This window comes from Accipiter gentilis, unplaced genomic scaffold (assembly GCF_929443795.1).
Source record: "Accipiter gentilis unplaced genomic scaffold, bAccGen1.1, whole genome shotgun sequence".
Taxonomy (NCBI): domain Eukaryota; kingdom Metazoa; phylum Chordata; class Aves; order Accipitriformes; family Accipitridae; genus Astur; species Astur gentilis.
Window position 1 is genome coordinate 552693 of NW_026060784.1, and position 23109 is coordinate 575801.

The window sequence follows — 23109 nt, forward strand, 5'->3', positions numbered from 1 at the left end:
TAAAAAAGCTAATAAGTTTATAGCGACCTCTTGCTCTCACGTGGCGTAGGGGCCGTTGCAAGAACTCCAACGCGGTCTGTTGTCAAGCTTTCTGTGTTCTCCCCCCAACTCAGGAATTCTGAGAAGTCAACACAGCATTACTAGTCAGAGTAACAAAAACATAAGCAAGCAATCAAGCAGCTATGGTTTTAGTACTATAACAGAGGGTTAGTTTTATATTGTGCATCTTAACTGATATGTTTGTTAGAATCCAGCTAGTGGGATGTAGAAAAAAAACCCATATTCTTATCAGCCATTTAACATCAGAGCATCTTTAATTCAGAACATGAAAGTCCACTTAGAAAGAAGGGACAATCCATCGGGTATTGATACGATGCTCTTTCCCATGAGCATCTGTGGCCACCCAGGAATAGAGGTTAAGGGGTATCTTTAGGGTTAGGGGCACTTGCCCCACAGTGGGTAGTTCCACTAATACTGGCTGTCCAGCATAGTGGAGTAAGTGTGCAGGGTCTTTGCCACCTTTCGTCCCTGGAACAATAGAAGGAGGTGTGGGACAGAATGCTAGGAGTCGGGGGCAGCCATTTGCCCCCCACCGGCTATTAATTCGGTATACTGCTTCTGGTACTCGCGAGGCCCACCCTGGGTCATGGGGCCTCAGAGCTCGTTTTAGAAGTCCGTTTGTTCTTTCCACAATACCATTAGCTTGAGGGTAGTAAGGGGTGTGGAAAACCCACTGGATTTCCTCATCCTTAGCCCATTCTTGCACCACTCCAGCAGTGAAATGGCTCCCATTATCAGACTGAATTGATTGAGGCTTGGGTAAGCAGCTAAACCATACTTTAAGACTTTTTACTGTATTTTCTCCTGTTGCTCTGGATACAGCTTCGGCTTGTGTTAGTCCTGATACCACCTCTACTCCTACTAACACATATCGTTTTCCCTCTGATAGCCTAAAGGGGCCAATATAGTCAATTTGCCATGTTTGCCATAAACCTTTGTTTGTCCTTAAATGTAGGGGTTGCTCTTTTAAAGGGTTATATTTTTCCAAGCGAACTCGACATTGACCACATGCAGAAATAACAGTGTTACATAATTCTCGTGTAACAGCCCATCCTCTGCTAATAGCCTCTTTGTACAGGTCTTTACTCCCTGAATGGCCACGCTTCACATGCAGCCACTCCAAAAGGTGTTCCCATTTTTCCGCTTCACCATCGACAGCAAGACTGGCTAGACGTGTTAAGGAATCTACCCGGTTGTTTAGAAGGTGAGCTGGGTTATCCCCTGCCTGGTGTGCAGCAACCCAGCCTACTAAGAAAGATCTCTGCTTGGCGATATTCAGTATTTCTTCCCATTTGTCTCGTTGCCATACTGGCACTTGGTTTACTTCCCATTGGTTTTGCTCCCAAAATGGTAACCATTCAGTGCATCCTTTAAACACTGCATAGGAGTCAGTATAAATGTATACTGGTTCTGTTGTCTCAGCTTCCTTAACGATTACGCTCCACACAGCAACTAACTCCCCTACTTGGGCACTACCCTCTCCCTCAGTTATCACATGCTCCCCTGAATCAATATGTAATGCTACTGCTCGATACTTCCACGTCCTTCCATCCCTTTTTGCGGAAGCATCAGTGAACCATACGTTTTTTAAATGGGGTTTGAAATCAGGAGCCACTTTGATATACGATGGAGGGGGTTCTGTATCTGGGTGATCAGAAGGGGGATCCTGTATTTGGAGCGTTTTGGGTGTTCCCTCCTCTACCTGTCTAGTGTGACAGTAGTGGTCTAGCTGGGCATACCACTTCCTTACTGTTTCTCGTTGAGCTACTCCTGCGGGGGGAGGAGTTCCAGCCAATATTGGTTTCAGGATCTTAAAGGGTCCTTGCAAGATGATGGGCTGTTGTCGTATAATTCTCTCAGCTTCTTGTAAGGCTAAGTTAACCACAAAGAGTCCTTTCTCCCAAACTGAATACCGTTTTTCCGCATCCTTAAAGCTACGCGAAAAAAATCCTATAGGACGAGTAGGACCTTCAGGTCCACGCTGCCACATATGTATAGATAACCCATGAATTGCAAAACCCCATTCTATGTGGAGTGGGTCTGTTGGATGTATCGGTCCTAGGGCCTGGTAAATCCCTGCTTCGAAAATTAGTAATTTCAGGGCCTCTTCATGGACAGATGTCCAATCCCAAGCAGTCCTTTTACGGGTTAAATCATATAAAGGGCGAGCTATGATAGAAAAGTCGGGGATGTGTTTCCTCCAAAACACTAGCAAGCCTAGGGCATGCTGTAATTCTTTCTTATTTTCAGGCATTTTCACTTGTTCAAGGGTGGACAAGGTTTCGGGAGGTATACACACAGTCCCTCCTTTCCACCAGATACCTAAAAATTTTACTTCAGGTGATGGGAGTTGTACCTTTTCTGCAGGAATTTGGAGCCCTAAATTCTCTAAGTGATTAATGATTTCTCTCTGGGTTTGCCCCACCGCAGTGGTGTCTGGTCCTCCAATTAGCACATCATCAATATATTGGTATACTTTTACTCCATCTTTGGGAGTGATCTGATTTAGTTCCTGGGCTAATGCATAGTGAGCAATGGTTGGTGAGTGGCAATAGCCTTGGGGAAGCCGTGTAAATGTATATTGTACACCTTCCCAGGTAAAGGCAAAGCGATCCCTATCTGCTTCTTGCAAGGGAACCATAAAGAACATGTCTTTCACATCAATGGTTGCTAAAATCTGGTGACCTTGTTCTTGTATGGTTGCAATTAATTCTGCTATATTGGGGACTGCAGCTGTTAATGGGCCAGTATTGGCATTCAGGCGTCGATAGTCAACTGTCAACCGCCACTTCCCATTTGGCTTGCGGACTGGCCATACTGGGGAATTATAGGGCGAGTGGGTAGGAATAACTATCCCCTGTTCCCGTAACTCAGTTATCACTGAAGTGATCCCTTCCCTTGCTCCCAAAGGCAAAGCATAAGGTTTGACATTAACTATCTTTGAAGGGGGAAGAGTTGGTGCAGACTGCAAAAGCCTCACAGAGATTGCGGGACACCCGAATTTCCATTCTCTTCCCTTAGAGTCTACCCACGACCGGCCCTTTAAGAGGTCAAGTCCTAGAATATTGGTGGGTAGAGGACCTAGTATCATAGTAACCTCAACAGGGGATGAATCCCCTGGCAGCCAGCATTTAACTTTAGCTGTCGGCTGTGGTTGGGAGCTTCCGAAAACGTCTGTGACCCATATCTGCTTCTTATCTGCAATTATTCCATTGCGGTTAGCAACATCCGCCTGGAGTGCTGACATCTGAGCACCCGTATCAACTAAAAAAGTTACTGGGGTCTTAAAGGGACCAAGGGGAAAAGTAATCAACAGGTCTCCTGTCTTATTTTCAGTGAGCCTCCTTAAATAAACCCACTGGCCGTCCCCCGGCTCACTTACTGGGGACGGCGTGTCTAGTTTCCCGTCCTGCGGACAGTCATACCTTCCTCTGGAGCAGTGGGTGTTTGGGGAGTGGGAGTTGCCAGCGACGGTGGATTCGCCCCCTTATAGTCTCGAATGTTTAACTCAGTATGGGGAGGCTCCTTGTTCTTGTCTTTCCACCCTAGGACCAACTTTTCTAGGACAGAGGTGGGCAAGCCGTCCATCACATCCCGGGGAATTCCCTTTTCTATCCCTTCTGCCCACAACAAGTTTCGCTGACCCCCATATGGCTTTTTGGTGTTTACAGTCTTAGATGGGGGAGGTCGGCCAGGGCCTTCTATTCGGCGGATAGCAGGCTTAGCCCTGCTTTCTTCCCTTGTGAGACCCATTCTCCGGCCATAGTTAATCAATTCCTGTGCCACTTCTCCCCAGGTCAGGGCACCTCCTGCATTCCGCCTGCCTCCTCTAGGTGCTATAGCATCGCGTAATCTATCCTGCAGCTGGACAGCATATAATTTCAAAGAATCTGGTAAACCTCGGATTAGAGGAGTCATTCTATCAGGATTGGCATTTAACAACATCGGAGAGGGCTGTTGTGGCACTAATCGCCTATCATGCATTAATTGGAGACAAGCAGTTTTCTGTAAGCTCTCGGTTAACTGATTTATAGAAGGGGTATCTATCCGTGTTGGTTCTCCCCGTTCCATTTGGTCTATTCCCCCTGCCCAGTAAGTTGCCCGCTGCGTCAGAGACCATGGTTCCCTAGGATCATCAGTAGTTAGGAACACTCCAGGTCCCCAATGTCCTTGGGCTTCATCTTCTGACAATAAAATCCGGTCACCACCAGTTAATGACACCCTCCACACATATTCTGTTTCAGTCTCCTTTGCTAGTCGGATATACTTTTCCTGAATTTTAGATAATTCAGTGGCAGAATATGGTATCGTCTTAATGGTCACGTGTGGTGCTCCGCCAATTTGGCCATTGTCTATGGTTTCTGTTTTAATTAATGGCCTCATTGCTATCTCTTCATCCTCAGGGTAAAAAACTTTTCTGGTACATTCTAACTCTTGATTTGGGTATAAAGATTTTTGCTGTTTCACTTGAACTACCTCTAGACCTTGTAGGTCTAAGTCCGAGTCAGATCGTTCATCTGCCTCGGCTCGTAAAATTCTTTCCCGATCTAACGCATCAGACAAGGCAGCATGAAGCCGCTGTGTTGTATTACGCTCAGCAGTTAACTGCTCTTGCAGGACTTTAACTAAATCCTGCAGGGACTGAATCTTCTCCTTATCTGCCTGCTCAGCTCTCATTGTTTCCTGTCTGTCTTCCTGAGCTGCTGCGAGTGCGGCCCCTAACGCTGCACACACTACAGCCTTCCCTTTTCCCGGGCGAAACCTGCCTTCTTTTGCAAGCTTCTCAATTCTTCCTACAATGGCTTTTGGATCATGCCAGTGGTTTCGTGCCCAGGCTACTCCTTGTGGGGAAGGGTGGGCTTTATATACAATTAGCTTCTCTAAAACAGGGGAACAGTCAGACACAGATATTTCCCGGGTCACCATGCCTGCCACTGCTCGGATCTCTCCCGACTTATTGTTGAGAGATCCTTCCCAGATCCTCCCCGCCCGCTCTCTGGGTGGAGGTCCGGTATCCCGTTAGAATCTCCCTTCCAACAAGGGAAATCCTGTATAGGCAGTTAGCCTCTCTAAAAACTGGGGAACAGTCAGACACAGATATTTCCCGGGCCTCTATGTCTGCCACTGCTCAGATCTCTCCCGACTTAGTGTTGAGAGATCTTTCCCAGATCCTCCCCGCTCGTTCTCCGAGTGGAGGTCCGGTATCCCATTAAAAACTCCTTTCCAACAAGGGGAATCCTGTCCGTGACGCCAATTAAGATGTCGCATCCCAAAGTTGGAGCGACTCAGGTTCGTGGATTTCCTTTGTCAGAATTAAGGTGAAACGACACCAGGGGAGTTCAAACAACAACCAACATTTATTCAACCTAGCTAACTTTGTCCAAGTACACATGAATTTGTTAGTATGAACCTTGCAATATGTCACTAAGCCGCTATTTGAGAAGAGGAGGGAAGTACAGGAAAATGAATATGGAAAAAGGAACATGAAATGTACCAGAAGGAGAGCCCTCCCGTTGAGTCACGAGGTTCAGAGCAGACCCCCTTGCTTTCTGGACTCCTTCTCAAAGAGGAGCTCAGGGGCGGCTAAGTCCACTCTTAGTCTCAGACTTGGTCAACGGTTTATGTTTCAAAGGATGAGGGACTGTGGAAAAGAGAGAAGGAAAAGAGAGAGAGAGAGAGAGAGAAAGAAAGAAAGAAAGAAAGAAAGAAAGAAAGAAAGAGAGAAGAGAGGGGTTTCACCAGTCCTGGGTCCAGCGTTGGTCCAGCCAGCGTAGAGATCCAGTTCCGGAGGGCGCGCCCTGAGGATTCGTTCTCTCCTCTTTTATAGTGTGTTAGTTGATGATCTCAACATGCGCAGTTCCCACACCTGGGGTTCACTGGAATTGGTTAGTGAGCTTTGGGGAGGGGTGTTCATTGTGGAGTTGCCTCTCTTTTCCTGCTGGCATGACCACTTAAGATAGAAGCACAGTCCCAACTTCCATGGGGCCTTCTTCCTCCAGGAAGGCATAAATTGTGTTCCTTCTCCTGGCCACTGAAGATAAGGAATTGGGGCTTTGGAGAAGTGCGTTCCCACCCTCCGTGGGGCCCTCTCCTCTGTCCACATTATCCTGTTCACAAAACTCCAGCATTTTTACAGAGGTTGTTTTGTCCACCAAAGCTCTTTTAGCGGATGTTTGAGACGTTGAATTTGTCAGACCGTCACAGCTCCACAACCTGGGAGCAACGCAGCCAATAGAACCTTCGAGAAGCAGACTCACAGCCTGCTGCAGCTGGCCCTGCTCGAGCAGCCGAGGTGGGCTGGATGACCTCTAGAGGTCCCTTTCAGCATCCATTCTGTGCTGCTGTGACTGTCTCCATCATGGTTTAACCCAGCCAGCAACTAAGCACCACCCAGCCGCTCACTCACTCCCCCCCCACCCAGTGGGATGGGGGAGAAAATCCAGAAAAAGAACTAAAACTCGTGGATTGAGATAAGCAGGGTTTAATAGAACAGAAAGGAAGAAACTAATAATGATAATACTAATAAAATGACAACAGCAATAATAAAAGGATCGGAATGTACAAATGATGCGCAGTGCAATTGCTCACCACCCACCATTCACACCCAGCTAGTCCCCGAGCAGCGATTCCCCCCACACACACTCCCCAATTCCTATACTAGATGGGATGTTGCATGGTATGGAATACCCTGTTGGCCAGTTTGGGTCAGGTGCCCTGGCTGTGTCCTGTGCCAACTTCTTGTGCCCCTCCAGCTTTCTCGCTGGTTGGGCATGAGAAGCTGAAAAATCCTTGACTTTAGTCTAAACACTACTCGGCAACAACTGCAAACATCAGTGTTATCAAGGTTCTTTGCATACTGAACTCAAAACATAGCACTGTACCAGCTACTAGGAAGACAGTTAACTCTATCCAAGCTGAAACGAGGACACTTTTAACCACTTAACATTCCGTGAGAAATACTGCAAGAGCTCAAGAAGAAAGAGCAGAAAGACAGGAGACAGGTGAAAGCCTAGAGCGCCAGCTAGATGGAATGAAAGACCCTCTTCCTTCTCTGAAGCTTCAGCAAGGCTTCCTTCACCTGCTTGTTCCTCCGACTGTCAATGACGGGGTTCAAACTGGGGCTGACGAGACTGTAGAAAAGGGAAAGAACTTTCTCCCTCCCAGAGGAGTTACCGCTCCCGGGCCCCGCGTACACGAAGATGGCGTTTCCATAAAAGACACCCACCACGGTCGGGTGGGAGCCACACGTGGAGGTGGTTTCGTGACATCCTGGCACAGAGCGGATGCGCAGATTGGTGGCCAGGCTGTCCAGGGAGCAAATCGGGATTAAGGCTTAAAGGGAAGAGGAAGAAGCACACACAAACAGCAAAGATCAGGACTTTATTGGCAGGAGCGGCAGGGCAGGCCAGCTTTGAGACAGCAAGAATTTCACAGGAGGAGTGGACAACCTCGCAGGGGCCACAGAAAGGCAGGTGTAAAGCCAGAGAGGCTTGCAGTGTACCAAATACGAACGCCAAAGCCCACAAAACCATGGCAAGGGTGAGGCGCAGCCTCCAGATCACGATGAGGGCATAGCGCAGGGGACGGCAGATTGCCACGTAGCGAACATGAGACATGACGGCCAGCAGCACGCACGCTGTAAGTGCAAAGATTAAATAAAGATGGCTCTGTGCCCCACACCCAGCAAAGGAGGGGGTTCTGCCTTGTCCAAGGAGGCTCCTTAGCATACGGGGGACATTGCTGGAGGCGTAGCAGATGTCCGCGATGGAGAGGTGGCAGAGGAAGAAGTACATGGGGAGGCAGTAGTCCAGGCAGATAAGCAGAAAGACAAGTGCGTTTCCCATCAGAGTGGCAGAGCAGAGGGCAGAGAAAAGGCCAAAGAGGCAGCGCTGCAGGGCTGGGGTGCTGCAGAACCCCAGGAGGACGAATTCTGTGACCGTCGTTTCATTCTGCACGCTGTGCTGGAGGTGAGGCAGCACAAACTGCGACCACGGAGATCTGGAAGCGAAGGAGCAAGGAAAAGGAAAGAAAAAGGAGAGTTTTCCTAAGAATGTTGCGCAGGAGGAACCGCTGCACCGGCTCACCAGCGCCTGGTTCTGCTTCCCCAGCACGAATGACACGTCTGTCCAGGGCACCTCCCCCAGCACCCAAAACAGACTGCACCCCTGCACAGCGCAGCCCACCCTGCCTGCACCCCCCCATCACTCCAAACCATGCTACACCCGCACAGGGTGCACAAACCTGAACGGCACCACCCAGCTGATCACTGCGCCCACCCCACGGCTGGACCTCCCAGACAAGTGGCCCCCAGCCCCTCACTGACCATCCCTGACCCGTCACTGACCCCATCATTGACCCCAGCACTGAGCCCATCAGTGACCCCAGCCCTGGACCCATCCCTGGACTCATCATTGACCCCAGCACTGACTCCATCCCTGGACCCATCCCTGGACCCATCCCTGACCCCATCATCGAACCCACCCCTGACCCCATCATCGACCCCATCCCATCGAGCTCGCCGCAACGGCCCGACCCGCAGCCTCCCGCTGCCCACCGGCCTCTCGCCTCCCCTCCCGCCCGTCCCCACGCACCGACCCCTCTGTGCCCACGCCACCTCGCTCCCGGCCCCACCACCCCGGGCGTAGCGCGTCCCCCAGCACCCCGGCCCGGGCCCCCGCGCCCGCTCAGACGACCCAGCAGGCCCGGGCTGAGCCCAGCGGGGGCGTAGGCCCCGGGGAGGGGGGGAGGGGGGACTCCCCCCCTCCCTCGTGCCAGCGAACGGCCGATGGAACCCTGCCGCCTGCCGCGGCAGCCGTAACCAGGGCAAGCCAGCAGACCCCAACGGTCGCAGATCGCTGTGGCTGAGCGCACAGGAAGGCCTCTGGTGTCCCGGTGTGCCCACCTGCCTTCGAGCGAGGGGAGCCCGGCGGGCCTTGTCCTGCGCCTCCTGAGGACGAGGGAAGAGCCTCGGCGTGCCTGAGGGGCTGGGGGCTGCTCCCCGGCTCGGCCTGGCCATAGGTGGGGGTGGCACCAGGCCCTGGGAGGGAAGGGACAGAGGACAGAGGGGTGTCTGCGACAAGGGGGATGCCCCCATACAGACAAACCCCAGCCCCATAGCGGGAGGAGGAGGAAGAGGGAGCCAGTCCCGTCCCCCCCAGGGCGAGGAGGGGTCCACGTGCTCCGGGGCAGCCAGAGGGCTTCTGGGGAGGGGGGATCAGGGGGCTTAGGGGAGTGACATTGGGGTACTTTGCGACACCCTGTGGCAGCCAGCCCTGCTCCCGCAGTGTCTGGGAGGACAGTGTTGGGACAGGATGGGAGCGAGGAGCCCCTGAGCACAGCCACCTCTGCCCCCACCACCCCTGGGGTGGCAGGGGGTCCTCCTCACCCCTTTCCTCCCTCCCTCCTGCAGGATGGCGGAGAGACCCCCTGGCCACGTTAGGCAGGCCTGGGTGGAGAAGGCCGGAGCTGCCCCGGCTCCCAGATCCAGGCCAAAGCCCCATGAGATGTCCGAGGTCCAGCTGCTGCGGGCAGGTGAGTGTGCGGGTGCTGTGGAGCAAGGGGGCTCCCCAGCCTGCCCTGCCTTGTCCTGGGCCAGGCTCACATCCCCCAGCCAGGCTGGCATCAGAGCTCCCACGGCGCAGTGGCCAGGAAGGGAGCTCTGTTCTGGCGTTCCTGGGACAGGGACTCTCCCTGTGCCCTGGTGCCAGCGCATCCCTTACCAGACCACAGCAGGGCCCCCTCCCTGTGCTGCCCTCCAGCATCACACCCTCTCTCCTGGGGCACACAGGGGACACCGGTGTCCCAGCCTTGAGCAAGGGCTTGTGGCATCCCTGGGAGCTGGGCAGAGGGCTCGGGTTTTCCCTGCTGCTTGCCCCCCAGCCCTTCCTGCTCTCTCTTGGCCAGATCTGTGCTGCTCTGCCTTGGCTTTGCCCAGGGAGGAAGACAATACCCTGGACATCATTCGAGCCTTCCTCAGGAGCAGACCAAAGGTATCCGTGGCCACTTCTATGAGGCTGTGCCCGTGTCTCCCAGCCTGTCTTTCGGCCCCTGTCCCGTGCTCAGAAGGTGCTGGGGGCTGTGCTGGGCCCCCCACCTGGCTGTCTCTCCCCCCTGACACTGTCTGTCTGTCTGTCTGTCTCCTCCCTGGCTGGCAGCAAGAGGCCCAGAAGCTGAGGTTTCTGGCCTCCATCTGCACCGTCTGCAGCACCACCAGCGTGGACTCCGCTGTGTGGGACATGCTTTACTTCTGCCAGCCGGAGGTGGTGGAGACCATCGAGGTGAGGGGACGGCCAGTCAGGCTGAGGCAGGGGCAGGGGCAGGGGCAGCAGGCAGCGACACAGCCCCGGGGGCAGATGAGAGCTTGGCCAGGCAGGGGGGTTGCGGATGAGCACTGCTCCAGGTCTCCATCCTTGGAGATGCTCCAAAGCCACCTGGGCGGCCTGGCTGGATGTTTGCAGGTCCCTTGGCCAGCCTGTGGCTCTGTGACGGGCACAGCCCTTCCAGCCACGGGGCTTGGGACCACTGGGTGCTGGGTGGGGAGGAGGTGCCAGGATGGGGGCACCTGGGCTCTGCCAGCCCCACAGGCTCTTGCTGGGCGAAGGAAACTGCCCCATCCTGAGCTGTCCCACGCTGCTGTGCTCCCCAGGTGCTGCTGCAAGAGGAGCCCGCTGGCCCCCAGGGCATTATGGTGCAGCAGCAAGCCATGCTGGCCATCATCTCCATGAGGTACCTGCCCCAGCCCCCAGCTTGGTGGCCCCGATGGCACCGGTCCCAGGTGGGGGGCATCCCCAGTCCTGGGTCTGAGAGGGAGGCAGAGAACAGGGCAGGGGGTGCCACAGGGTTTTCCCCGCAAAGGCAAGTGCCAGTGTGATGGAGGGTTGAGGGGTCCCCCATGGCATGGGGCTCAGCTCAGGTCTCTAAGCCCAGGGTCTGCCTCCTCCTCTGTCCCCGCAGCAGAGCGGGGCTGCTTCTGCAGGAGAAGAAGAACAGCCTCCTGTATGCCTGCTTCTGCAACATCTTCCACCTGCCTCCTCAGGAGGACACTCAGGGCCCTGATGCTTCACTCTACTCCAAGGTGTGCCAGGGGGTGAACCATGGGGAGTTCCCTGGCTGCGAGGCCCCTTCCTGGGCACCGCAGGGCCATGGCCGTCCCCTGCCAGGCTTCCAGGGCTGCCCCCAAGACTCTGTCCCCCTCACAGACCCTGGCCACGATGGACAGCATGCTGCAGGTGCTGGTACGCAGTGCCGGCACCCTTGGCATCGTGGAGCTGCAGAACATCTTGGAGGTCTGACCTTGGCACAGGGTCCCCATGGGCAGTGACCCCTGGCTTGAGCGGTGCCCACCCCCAGCACCTGGTGCAAGGAGGGGGGCAGGGAATGTCTCTCCTTACCAGCCATGCCCCCCACCCACCCCCCTGCCTCCTGGCTCCCGCCAGAGCCCCTTCTCCTGCCCCAGCCCACGCCACCTCTGCAGCCTTGCCCGCTGCCCGTCCTCCCCAACACTGCCGCCCAGATGGACCTGCCTGTCTGGCAAGGGGAGCCCAGCCCTGGGGCTTTCCCCCTCCAGCTTCACCATGGGCCGTATCCCAGAGCCCCCACCACAGGTCCCCAGTGAGGTGGTCACCCCAAAGCCTTGGAGTCCTTGGGTGGGAGGCAGAGGGATGTTTTTTGGTGGGGAGTGAATGGAAGGCAGCAGAGGCAGCAGCAGAAGCGGGATGCAGTGACCTGCCTGCCCGCAGCAGGTTGCTGTGAGGGGCAAGAAGGACACATGCCCCATCCCAGGCACTGCCCCAGAGCAAGCCTGGCTGTGCCATGCTGTGCCATGCCACCTCCCTGGCACACCAGCAGCTTTTCTCCTCCCAGCTGCTGCTGCCCTTCACCGATTCCCAGCTGGCAGAGGTGCAGGAGAGGGCCATGGCACGGATCGCCAGGCTGGTGAACTTCATCACCACCTACTCCCTGCCGCAGGTACCGAGCTCCTGGTCTGGGCAGCCCCAGTGCCCTGTCCCTGTGCCCCTGAGCCCCGGCACCTCCCAGGGAAGCTGGGCACCCAGCCAGCAGGTCGGGAGCAGGGGTCTTTGCCCTGCCCCTGTCCTGTCGATGCTCTCTCCCAGGGCAGGGCAGGGCAGGGCAGGGCAGGGCTGCCCCGGGCACAGGCAGGAACCTGGGTCCGGCAGCCCTGCCCTGCTCTTGGCTGCTGCCTAGCTGCTCTGGGAGCAGCTGGGGCTCCCGTTGTGCTCACACTGCCTCTCCTCCCCCAGGTCTGCCCCTGCTTTGCCCAAGCCACGGTCCGCAGGCATCAGTGCTCCAAGACACATCAGTTTGTAATGCTGGGGAAGCTGGTGGGGCACCTCACCCTCTGTTGCACCTGCAAGGACAAGGGGATGCGTCCTGAGGCTGCAGAAGCTCTCTATCACCTGCACACGTTTGTCCTGCAGCAGAGAAGTAAGACAAGCTGTGTCGGGCTGGATCCCCCAGGCACGGGCAGTCAGGGGCCACTCTCCTTGACGAGAGAAAGCCTTATCCAACCTGCCTGCCTGCCTGCAGTCTGAAAAGTCATTTTGCCTTGCCCCCGCTCACAATAGCCCTGGACCCTCCCTGGGTATCTGCTCCCTGGACCTGTCTGGTGCCCTTTTTCTTTGCCAGCAACTTTTCTGCCCAATGCTCTCAGACTGCACTTCCACTTCTGCACCCTCTCTCTAAGCACCCCGTTTTTGCTCCCCCCCAGGCAGGTGGCCCTGGCTGCATGGCACAGAGCAGCTGCAGCTCCAGGAGGACTGGCAAGCAATGAAGCCCTGGCAGCTTTTGAAAATCAGCCACACCCGCAAAATCTTCTCGGTAAGAAGTGCCTTTGGCTCAGTGTGAGTGAAGGGACACCCGATGCGTGGGGATGACAGGGGCTCACGCTGTTCCTGAGCAGGGGCTAGGCAAAGGCCCTCAGGGAGCTTCAGTCCCCTGCGGGACCCTGATGCCCACCATCAGTCTCCTCCCCAGCGCAGCCTGGCTCCGTGCCCTGCTCTCACTGCACAGTCAAGATGCTCTGGGTGATGCTCTGGGTGAGGCAACAAATCTCCCCTCCTCTCCTTCATCCTGCAGATGTTCACAAAATACCTCCAGTCCTCCGACCAGGCAGACATCATCCTCATGGCTATCAAGAGCTTGAGACACCCAAGCGCCTACAGCATCAGGCTGGCTGCCCACATGGTGGATGTCCTTGTGGCGGACCGTGCCTTCCAGCCGGGGCAGGTGAATAGCCCATGGGTGGCACAGCTGATGCTCCAGCCCACTGGGGGACTGTTCCTCCCCTGGCTCTGTGCCTGGCTAGCACTGACGCCGTCTCGAGCTGGCATACCGCACTAGGAACGGAAGCAGCTCCCAGTAGGAGCTGGGGAAATGGCCGCGCTCACCATGCTGACATCCCCACTCCCACCCGTGTCTCCCCTCCAGGTGCTGAACGTCGTGTGGGCCATCTACAGAAGCCGGCCCTCCGTCAGGGCGGTGGTAGCCCGCAAAAGCCTGGACAGGGCCCTGGTGGTGCTTGTGCGCAAACACCCCAGGGAGTTGGTGGCCAGCCTGCTGCAGTGCTCCCCGACGTGCACCCGGTAAGGGGACCACCAGCCTTTGGGGGCTGCTCTCACACTAGGAGAGGGGCCCCAAGACCCTCCCGAGGGATTTCAGCCCGGCCATCCTCTGGGGTGTCCCTGCTGACAGAGCCCCGTGTCCCTGCAGTGTCGCCAGGGCCATGTGGAGGGCGATGATGTCTGACCTCCGGGCTGCGGACAAGGTGCTGAGGGAGCTGCTCAGCTTGCTGGTGAACCAGTCACTGCGCAAGACCTCCGCCTCCACCAAGGACAACCCGCGCATCCTCTCCCTGGCTGTGAGTTGCTGGACGAAGCCTTGCTGACCTCCGGGGCTGATCTCAGCTGTCCGGGGCCCCTGCTCCCCTTCCCTGCCCGCCCCAAGGCTTGACCTCCCCAGGGGTGAGGGGACATCTCAGCGTCCGGGTGTCTTCTGCAGACAACCAGGGCGATAAGCGAGATCCTCCTGCAGCCTGTCTGCCTGTGGCAGGTGGAGGCAATTTTCCCCCAGCTTTTCCTGGCGCTGCTTTTCCAAGCGTCATTCACCACGGAGCTGACGCTGCAGGAAGTGCACATCTTCTGGACGGAGCACCGACAGGATCAGCTCACTCCCATCAGGTGCTCCATCCCTTTCCTCTCATCCCTGCCAACCACCCGGAGCCAAGCCAGGGTGGGAGCTAAGCATTTCTCCTTGTGCAGGTCTGCGGTGCAGTCCCTGAAAGTGCTGCTCTGCAGCATGGGCTTTGAGAGCCAGGTACTGGCCATCGAGGCGCAGGGTGGCTGGGACACCCTGCTCAGCTCCCAGACCCACCTCATGGGAGTGCGCATAATCGCCAGGTGAGAGCCCCTTCTCCCTGCTCCTTGGGGACAGGGTACCCCATGCCACCCCCTCCCTTGGGGCTGATGGCAGTGGGGTCCCCATTACTTGGAGAAAGTGGTACAGACTGGCGATGTCCAGGCTGGTGCAAACCCCCAAAAGATGTGCCTGCCTGGCTCAGGCCTGACAGTGCCTCCTTCCCCGTCAGGGAGATGATGAAGATGCCAAGGCGCCTGCGCTCCGCCATCTTCTGCCATCTGGTAGAGCTCCTCCGGACAGAGGACCCCACCTGGCAGATGGTCGCTATGGTCTTCTTCATTGAGGTGAGCCTGATGGCACCACTCCAAGCTCCCCCCGATGCTCGGTTCTCCCATGCCCACCACTGTGGGGAAAGCTGGGGCAGTGGGTGGGCTCTGGTTGGTACCATGGAGGAGCAGATGAGCAAGCAATGTGCTGTGGTGTGGGGCACGGGGACTCTCTGCAATCCCTGCTGCCTCTCTCCGTCTGGGCTTGGTCTTGCCCTGCGTCCTTGTCCTGAGCTGATGGTTGGAGCCAGCACCACACCTCAGCAGCTCCCACTGCCTGTGTTTCAGATGCTGGACTTTACCAACATCAGTGAAGAGCTGTTCCGTGCCCTGGAAATCTTCCCCATTTATCTGCAGAGCCAGTGCCTGGGGATGCCCAGCCTGGTGCTCAGGGCCATCCTCAGGCTCACCGAGAGGCCTGACACAGTGAGTAGGGGGCAGCCGGGACAGCAGCCCAGGGTGGAACAGTGGGTAACGTGGCAGCTCAGGCTTTCCTGGGCATTGTGGGCTGTGCTGGCTGCTGCCAGCTCTCCTGCCTCCCCGGCCCTCTGCCCCATGGCTGTGCCATGCCAAGGAGAGAAGCAGCAGTGCTGACGGGAACGGGCTCCCACTGCCAGCACGTCCCAGCAGGGATGCTGGCGGCAGAGCAACCGGCCTGAGCGTGGGGTCTGCAGGGCCTGGCCGTGAGGTGTTGAGCCCCAGGGTGAAACACAGCAGCCATGGCAGGGGCTGCTGGCAGCTTGGGCAGCTTTCCAGGCAGCGCCAGTCACCCACCAGCCTATCCAGGGGGGTCTGGTGGAGAAGGGGGCAGCCGAAGGGCTGGCAAGGAGCCAGTGCTGTCTGTCCTCCCCCTCTGTGCCCTGCTCTTCCCATGGGCATGCTGGTGAGCCCTGTCTGCCGGGACCTTGCCCTCGTAACCTGCACTGCCTGCAGAGAACCCAGTGGGGAGGCCGGTGTTCGTGGAGAGGGTTTTCACCCCTGTGATCGGTGGCTCCTTTACAAAAAGGAGGTGGCATGTCTCACACAGGAAAGGAAAGCCCTTATCCTGCTGCCGTACGTTATGGACCAGCTGCTGGATGATGACAGTGATGCCAGCGCCGCGGCCCTGCCCGTGCTTGGCAACATGCTCTGGCTGCTGGAGGGGAAGAGACTCAGCCTCACTGCCCTGGCACTGGCTGAAAAGCTCCTGCTGCTTTTCAACAGCGTAAGGCTGGGGGAGAGCCCCATGTCCCCCTTCCTGGGCACCTCCATTCACGCCTCCCACTGCAGCCCCTGTGCTCTGCAGGGGGATGCTTTGCCCTGCAGTCCCCAGACCCCATTGCTGCCCTTGGTGGCTCCGTGCTGTGTCACAAACCCCCCACCAAGGACTCACTCCGGCTCGGCCTCCCTGCCGCAGCGGGGGACAGTGGTGGCAGGATGGCAGCAGGCGTGCTGAGCCCCACCAATGCACACCCTGCTCTGGCAGCATCCTCCAGCCTTCTGCAGGGCCTCCCTCTCTGGCCCTCAGCCCCGGAGACGCCAGTCTCCCTGGGCAGACCATCTGCATGCCGCAGCTCGCTGCCTTTTGCAGCAGGGCTGCCTGCAGCCATTTTGGGGATGTCTGTCTCCATGTCAGCCCCTTGCTTGCCATGGGCTTGTGGCTGAGGTCCTCCTCCCCTCTTCCCCCAGGAGCTGGACACGGTGCGGGAGCTCTCCATCCATCTCTTCCAAATTGCAACGGGGCTCGTGGTGGGTGCTGAAAAGAAGAAGATGAAGAAGGTGGTGTGGGACAGCCTGCTGCCGCTGCTCTTTCACCTGCATGACCAGGACGAGAGTGTGGCCAAGGTGGGATTCCCAACCTGACTGGTCCTTTGGGGAGGGCAATGCTGACACTGCACTGTGAGGTCTAGCTTGTTGAGTCCCTAGGAACAGGCAGAGCCCCCCTCCCTGCCCACTGCTGCCTTTTTCCTCCTGCTGCCTGGTGGATGGGGAGGTGGGTCCCTTTCCCACCCAGCTCCCTCCACACAGCCCCTGGCATGGGTCCCTGCAGCCCCAGAGACTGGACTACGGCTCCGCAGCAGCCTGGGGCCACCAAAGCTGAAACGCTGAAGCCCCGACAGGCTTCCAGCCAGAGAGGGTGGCTGCCCTCCTCTTCCCCTGGGGTGCTGAACCTGCTGGCAGCATCAGTCCCCAGCTGGTGCGTCTTCCCTGCATGGGCCAGGACAGGCTCTGAGCCCCACCAGGAGGGAGGACACAGGGTCCTGTGCCCCCCATGGTGGTGGTAGCATCTGTGCTGCTCACCAGGCCTCCCAGGAAGCCCTCCGCAGCGCTGGCCAGTTCCTGAAGTGGAGGCAGCTGGTGCGACTGGCCGAGACGGCGCAGGCATGGAGGATCTGCGAGTGCTTGGTAAGCATAGCCCGAGCACCCCTGGGATCTGCCCTGGGTAAGCCCTGCCCGTGCCCAGCAGAGGGGACCAAGGGCAGTGTCCCCACAGCTGCATGCACCCTCCTGGAACAGGCTCTGCTCCAGGCTGTCCTCACCTCCGGGGTCCCAAAGGGGACCCCGCCACCAGGATGGCACCCTAGCATTGCCTGGGAGCCCTCTGCTCCCTCCGAACCCCAATGCGGAGAGCGGAGAGCTGGGAATGTCCTGCTGGGGAGAAGAAGGGTGGTCCTTGGTGGAGGGATGGCCCAACGGGGGGGCCATCTCTGTGCCAACTCTGCACCCTTCTCTCCAGCTGGCCAGGAAGAGGAGCAGGGCCACGTACTACCTGTGGAAGAGCCAGACCTACCTGCGGAGCCCGCAGGAGTCCCTGCGGCTGGAGGCTGTCAGGTTCATCGGTGAGCCCCTAGCCCCAGGGTCCCTTTCTCTCCCAGGGTCCCTGTGTCCCAGTGCAGGACCTGTGGGGCACCCCTTCACTCTCTCCCACTCCTGCCTGCACAGGTAGGGCTGGCAGGAGGCTCATCCATCCCCTCCCCGATGCTGCACCCTGGGGTCAGCCCTCCCCAGGGAACTGTGTGGCCAGACAGGCTGGCTGGTGGGTCCCTGATGGCCAGTGGGTCCCTGACATGCTGTGTCCCCCCAGGACTCCTTGGACGGGATGTGGATGAGCACGAGAACGAGCACAAGTACATCAGAGAGAGTGAGTGAGGGCAGCGGGGAGGAGGAAGGACCTTGGCATGGAGCTCCCCCCGCAGCCTGGGCAAGGGGGGCTCTGCTCCCAGCACATCTGTGGGAAGAGGGGTGTTTCGGGAGGGGCGTATTCCTAACCAGCAGCTTCCAGCTGAGCCATCTGCCCCCTGGTTCCCTCCTGGCCCTGGGAATCATGAGGTGCAATGTGCCCTGCCTGGAAGGGATATGGGGCTGTCACCTCACCTCTGCTGCTTTGTCCCCACAGTCCTTCAAGGCCCAAGCAAAGACACCAGCCCCTTGGTCTCCTCCCTGGCAACTCAGACACTCCTCATCCTGGGACGAGGAAGGCTGAAGTCGAGGTTTAACCTACCACGGCTGAGTTTACAGATGACGAGGGCACGGATGAGGTCACACTCAGTCCCCAGCGAGGACTCTGCTCAGGCAGAGACAAGGCTGGAGCCCCAGCCCTAGGATGCTCTGCAGGCTGGGGTATCTCCTCTTCCTGAGGTCTAACAGGAAAGGAGACACCTCAGCTGGAGGAGGACCCGGCAGCCTCCGGAGAGTGGCAGGACAGCCACTCTTTCCAGTGCTCTAGGACAACGCCTGTCCACGCGCTTCATCTTTGCCACAAAGCACCAGCTGCTCTGCTGGGCTGTTGAAACAGAGGGAAGGAGAAGGCCACGCCAAAGCCGAAGCCAAAGTTGAAAGTGAAGCCTTCCCTCCCCTCTGCGGGGCCACGCCGGGGCGAATCCCTTTTTCTGCCTCCCACCGTCCAAGGATCCTGTGCTGCTTTGGGCTGACGTGGCCGAGCTCGGGAGCTACAAAGCCACCAATGCTCTGACTCCAGCAGCATCCTCCCCTCCACGTCCCCAGCAGGAAGGGCAGCTCTGCCTCCTGCCCGCACCCCAAGCTGCGCAGCCACTCCTGCCTGGGGATGTCAGAAGTCACAAGAGCCAGCAGGCCCGGGGGAGTTGTGGTAGCAGAGGGCCCTGCTTGCCACAGCACTTTGCCATCTCCTTCTCCAGGTTCGGGCACCAGGATGTCATCACGGGGCTGGACAGCCTGAGCCGGGAGTGCTGTGTGACGGCAGGGGGCCGGGACGGTACCGTGCGGCTCTGGAAGATCCCGGAGGAGTCGCAGCTTGTGTTTTACGGGCACCAGTAGGTCTGGGGCGGGAGAGGGGGCTGCAGGCAGGGGGGTCAGGCTGGGGCAGCGGCGTGCAGGTGCCAAGCATCACTAGGAGCCTGCCGGCACTGTGGGGATGCTGATGCCCCGGTGAGCCCTTGTCTCCTAAATAGGATCCCAAAGCATGCTCATAACTGATGGCAGTTGCCCCTTCTCTTCACAGGGGCTCCATCGATTGTATCCAGCTCATCAGTGAGGAGCACATGGTGTCAGGCGCCGATGACGGGTGAGCACAGGGCCGGGGTGGTGCCTGGGGTGCGCAGGCGGTGCCCCCCTCGGCCCCCTCGCCCCTTCCCTCCCTGGCAGGTCCCTAGCCCTGTGGGGGCTAACGAAAAAGAAGCCGCTGGCACTGGCCCGGCAGGCACATGGCATGCAGGATGCCCAGGGCCTGCAGCAGCCATACTGGATCTCAGCAGTGGCCGCCCTGCGCAACAGGGACCTCCTGGCTACAGGTGTGTGGCAGCTGCTTTGGAGTGGGGGTGTGGAGAGGGGGGCGTCCTGCTCCCTTACCTGGGTGGGAGTGCATGGCAGTCTTCTCTCTCTGCCCCAGGCTCCCACAGCGCCAGCGTGAAGCTCTGGAAGTGCGGTGAGGGATTTCGGAAGCTGGAGCCCCTCTGGGACATCCCGTTGGTATGGATGGGGAGGTGGGGGATTGGAGCTGGGCTTGGGGCATCTCTGGGCAGGGGCTCCCCTCCCTGGGCGGCAGGAGGAGGCTGCCAGAGCCCCTCACCCTGCCCTGTCCCCTCCAGGTGGGTTTTGTGAACAGCCTCAAGTTCTCTGCAGCCGGTGACTTCCTGGTGGCTGGCCTTGGACAGGAGCACCGGTACTGTCCCCCCTCCCTGGTGCTGCCCAGGGGCACAGCCCCCCCCTGCTCCTCCAAGGGCTCGGCGGAGGGTAGCCCCCATCTCTCTCATCTGCAGGCTTGGCCGGTGGTGGAGAGTCAAAGAGGCCAAGAACAGCGTCTGCATCGTCCCTCTGAAGCGGAGGGCTGCAGCCCCCAGTCCCGAAGCCCCCGACAGCCCTGAAGCCCCCGACAGCTCCTAGCCCCTGGCCCCAGAGGCGCTGGAGCCAGGTCACCAAACCCCTGTCCCTGGAGCTGCGCCCCGAGTCCTTTGTGCAACCATCTTCCTGGAGCCGGCAGGATGTGAGCAGGGGGTGTCGCATGGCCCCCTGATCCTGCTGGCCCCCCTATCATGATGTGGCTCTGCCCTCTGCGAGGGTCTGCCCCTTTCCCTCAGGTTCAGCCTGACCTGAGCTCTGGAAGAGTCTTATTTAGAAAAAAAACACAAACCAAACCCACTTTATTTACATAAATTACAAAATAAAATAATCACACTTTTGCTCACACTAAAAATCTACTCTTAAAAACTCGGTTGGGCTCAGCACAGCAAGGAGCCACGGCAAGGTCGTTGCTAGCAGAGCCTTGTGCTCTTAACACAGCGTTCCATTTTTATAGCTCTCATTTTTATAGCTTAAACCATGATAGAGACAGAGTCACAGCAGCACAGAATGGATGCTGAAAGAGACCTCTAGAGATCATCCAGCCCACCTCAGCTGCTCGAGCAGGGCCAGCTGCAGCAGGCTGTGAGTCTGGTTCTAGAAGGTTCTATTGGCTGCGTTGCTCCCAGGTTGTGGAGCTCGCATGGGAAATGGGCAATGAAGAGGGATGAATTTTTCAGGCACTTTCTGGCCGGTGCAGTGATTTTTTTTTTTTTTTTTTCCTTCTGATTTTTTCTTCTCCCTTCCCGGTCTTGCGGCTGCCCAAGGTGCAGCCAGACAAGCGGAGGAGGGTCCCTGCCTGGCCTGCAGCTCCCTCCCTCGCCATTCTTGGGGTGATTGGGGGTTATTTTGCTGTGTCAGTGAGGCAAAGCTGGGCTCTTGGGGGCTGAGGTCAGTGGGACCTGAGGAAGGCCGTGATGGTCTTGAGGCTTTGAAGGGCTGTGCACCGAGCCCTGTCCCCGCTGGAGGGGACGCTGGTGGTGTTCAAGACGAAGGCCTTGCAGGCCATGCGTGTCCGTGTCCCCCCCGGCCCCCAAGGTCTGTCGTTGTCGCAGGGGCTCTGTGCTGCTTTCTGCGTGGGGCCGTGTCCATGAGTCCTGCAGGGACCTGTCTGTCCTGGCTTCCCCACCAAAGGGCTGCTACCCCTGGGGAAGGGGAGAGGGGAGTTGTTCCCGTTCCCGTCCCCCCCCACCATCGCCTGCCCCGCTGGTGGTGACTGGGCCATGGGGGTGGCTCGGTTCCCCTCGTGGCTTGCTGGCTCGGATTTGGGGCTCAGTGGGGCTTTTGCACCTCTTGGGGGCTGTTTCTTGGTGCCCCCTGTGCTCCCTCCCCCTCCCACATAGGCACCGAGCGGTTCTGGAGAAACAGCTTTTAATTGAAAAGACAAGAGAAAATGTCCCATGCAAGCTGGTCTAACCCCTCCCTAGACCCCCCCGCCCACCCCCCCTGCCATATACCCCACCCCTCCTCTCCCACCCCCCCCACTCCCCCCATCTCCATCCCACTCACCCCTGTCTAATCTCCCCCACACACACACACCCTCACGTTGGCTGCCAGAGCCCTGCGCTTGCTGGGTGCCATTGGCAAGGAGCTCTGCGCCTGCCTCTTCCTCCGCTTGCCTGCCGTGGCAGGTGGGGACGGTGGCAGGTCCATCCCCGCATCCTGCCATGGCTCCTGGGGCTCCATCCCGCCGCCGTTGACTATTTTGAGGCTCAGCATGGCGTCGCTGAGCTCGGGGATGCAGTAGTCAGGGGTGAGCATCTCCTCAGGCAGCGAGAGCGAGCTGAAGTCGCAGTCGGGGCTGTCTGCGCCGGTGCCACCAGCGTCCCCAGGCTTGGGGCTGCTGCTGGGAGCATGCTGGCTGACCCCCACTCCATCCAGGGAGCAACCGAAGAGCCTTAGGGCCTCTTCCAGGAGCATCTCCTCGGACACTGCAAGGTCGCCTGCAGTGTCCCCAAGGGCTTGGTTGTTGGTGGCAGCGCAGGGGCTGGTGTGGACATCGCCGCCCGGGGGTGCCCCCACAGGGGTGGCCGTGCTGGGGATGTTGATCTGTGCCAGCTGCCCCTCGCTGTGCTGGTAGCCAGGGATGGACACTGGCAGCTCCAGAGGGTCTGGGGCCACCCCACTCCTCTGATTTTTGTAGGGTGTGAGGTATCGTGGTTGGCCCTGGGGGGCCCCGCAGCCCCCGGGACCCCACAGGGCAGCACCCGGCAGAGAAGCGGCGCCTTGGCCGAGCGTGGCGGTGGCCGGTGGAGGCAGGTCGGTGGTTGTCCACTGGATGCAGAAGACCCGGGGGTCGAAGAGGCAGCCACATGGAGCCCTCTGCAGACCTGTGTGGGTGAGGGGGAGCCGTGCTGGGCTGGGGGGACTGTCCAGGGGCACCCGCCGAGCCGGCCCCGATGGCCGACATCCCCCAGCTCTGGGCCAGGGGCGTGGGGAGCTTGTGGCCGGGGCAATCCCCACGGGCTGAGCCGCTGTGCCGGTGGGATGGGGTTGCAAATCGGGGAGGAGACTCGCATCTAGGAGGTGAAAGGGGAGAGGTGGCCCCAAATATTTGGGGAATTCTCTGCAGATGGGCTTTACTGGGCACGCGCCGCCCAGGCGAGGGCAAGGATGCTCACCGGGGCTTGCTGAACCCCCATGCGAAAAGTGCCGGGGGAACGGGTGTGATGGGGATGGCAAAGGTGCCAGAGCAGACTGGGGTGCCATACCTGCTGGTGGTGCCTGGGGGGCCTGGGCTGCAGGGAAGGGCTGCTCCCGTGCGAGCAGGCGGCACGGGTTGGCCGAGCCTGAGAGAATGAGACAGGAGCGATGGCCGGCGGTCACCTCTGCTCTTGCCCCCCAAGAGCGTCCCTGGGCTGCAGGGGTTGGGGTCAGTCCCTGCCTCGAGGGTAGAAGGTTTTGCAGAGCACGAATGGCTGGAAAAGCTGGGGCGCCGGGGGGCCCCAGGGCCCAGGCAGTGGGAGCTGCGTTGGTGGCCGCGCCATGGTCCCTTCTGGCTGTTGGCTGCCAAGGACTCTTTGGCGTCTCCCCAGAAGGAATGCGGGGGCTCCCT

General features: G+C 58.5%; 1 long non-coding RNA gene across 1 annotated transcript; it reads left to right on the plus strand.

Moving 5' to 3' along the window:
- The first annotated feature begins 19606 nt into the window (after positions 1-19606).
- Positions 19607-20122, plus strand: LOC126036680 (uncharacterized). The gene is made up of 3 exons (XR_007505224.1): positions 19607-19685; positions 19805-19878; positions 19976-20122. It is a non-coding gene; the product is annotated as an uncharacterized LOC126036680 (long non-coding RNA).
- The last annotated feature ends 2987 nt before the right edge of the window (positions 20123-23109 follow it).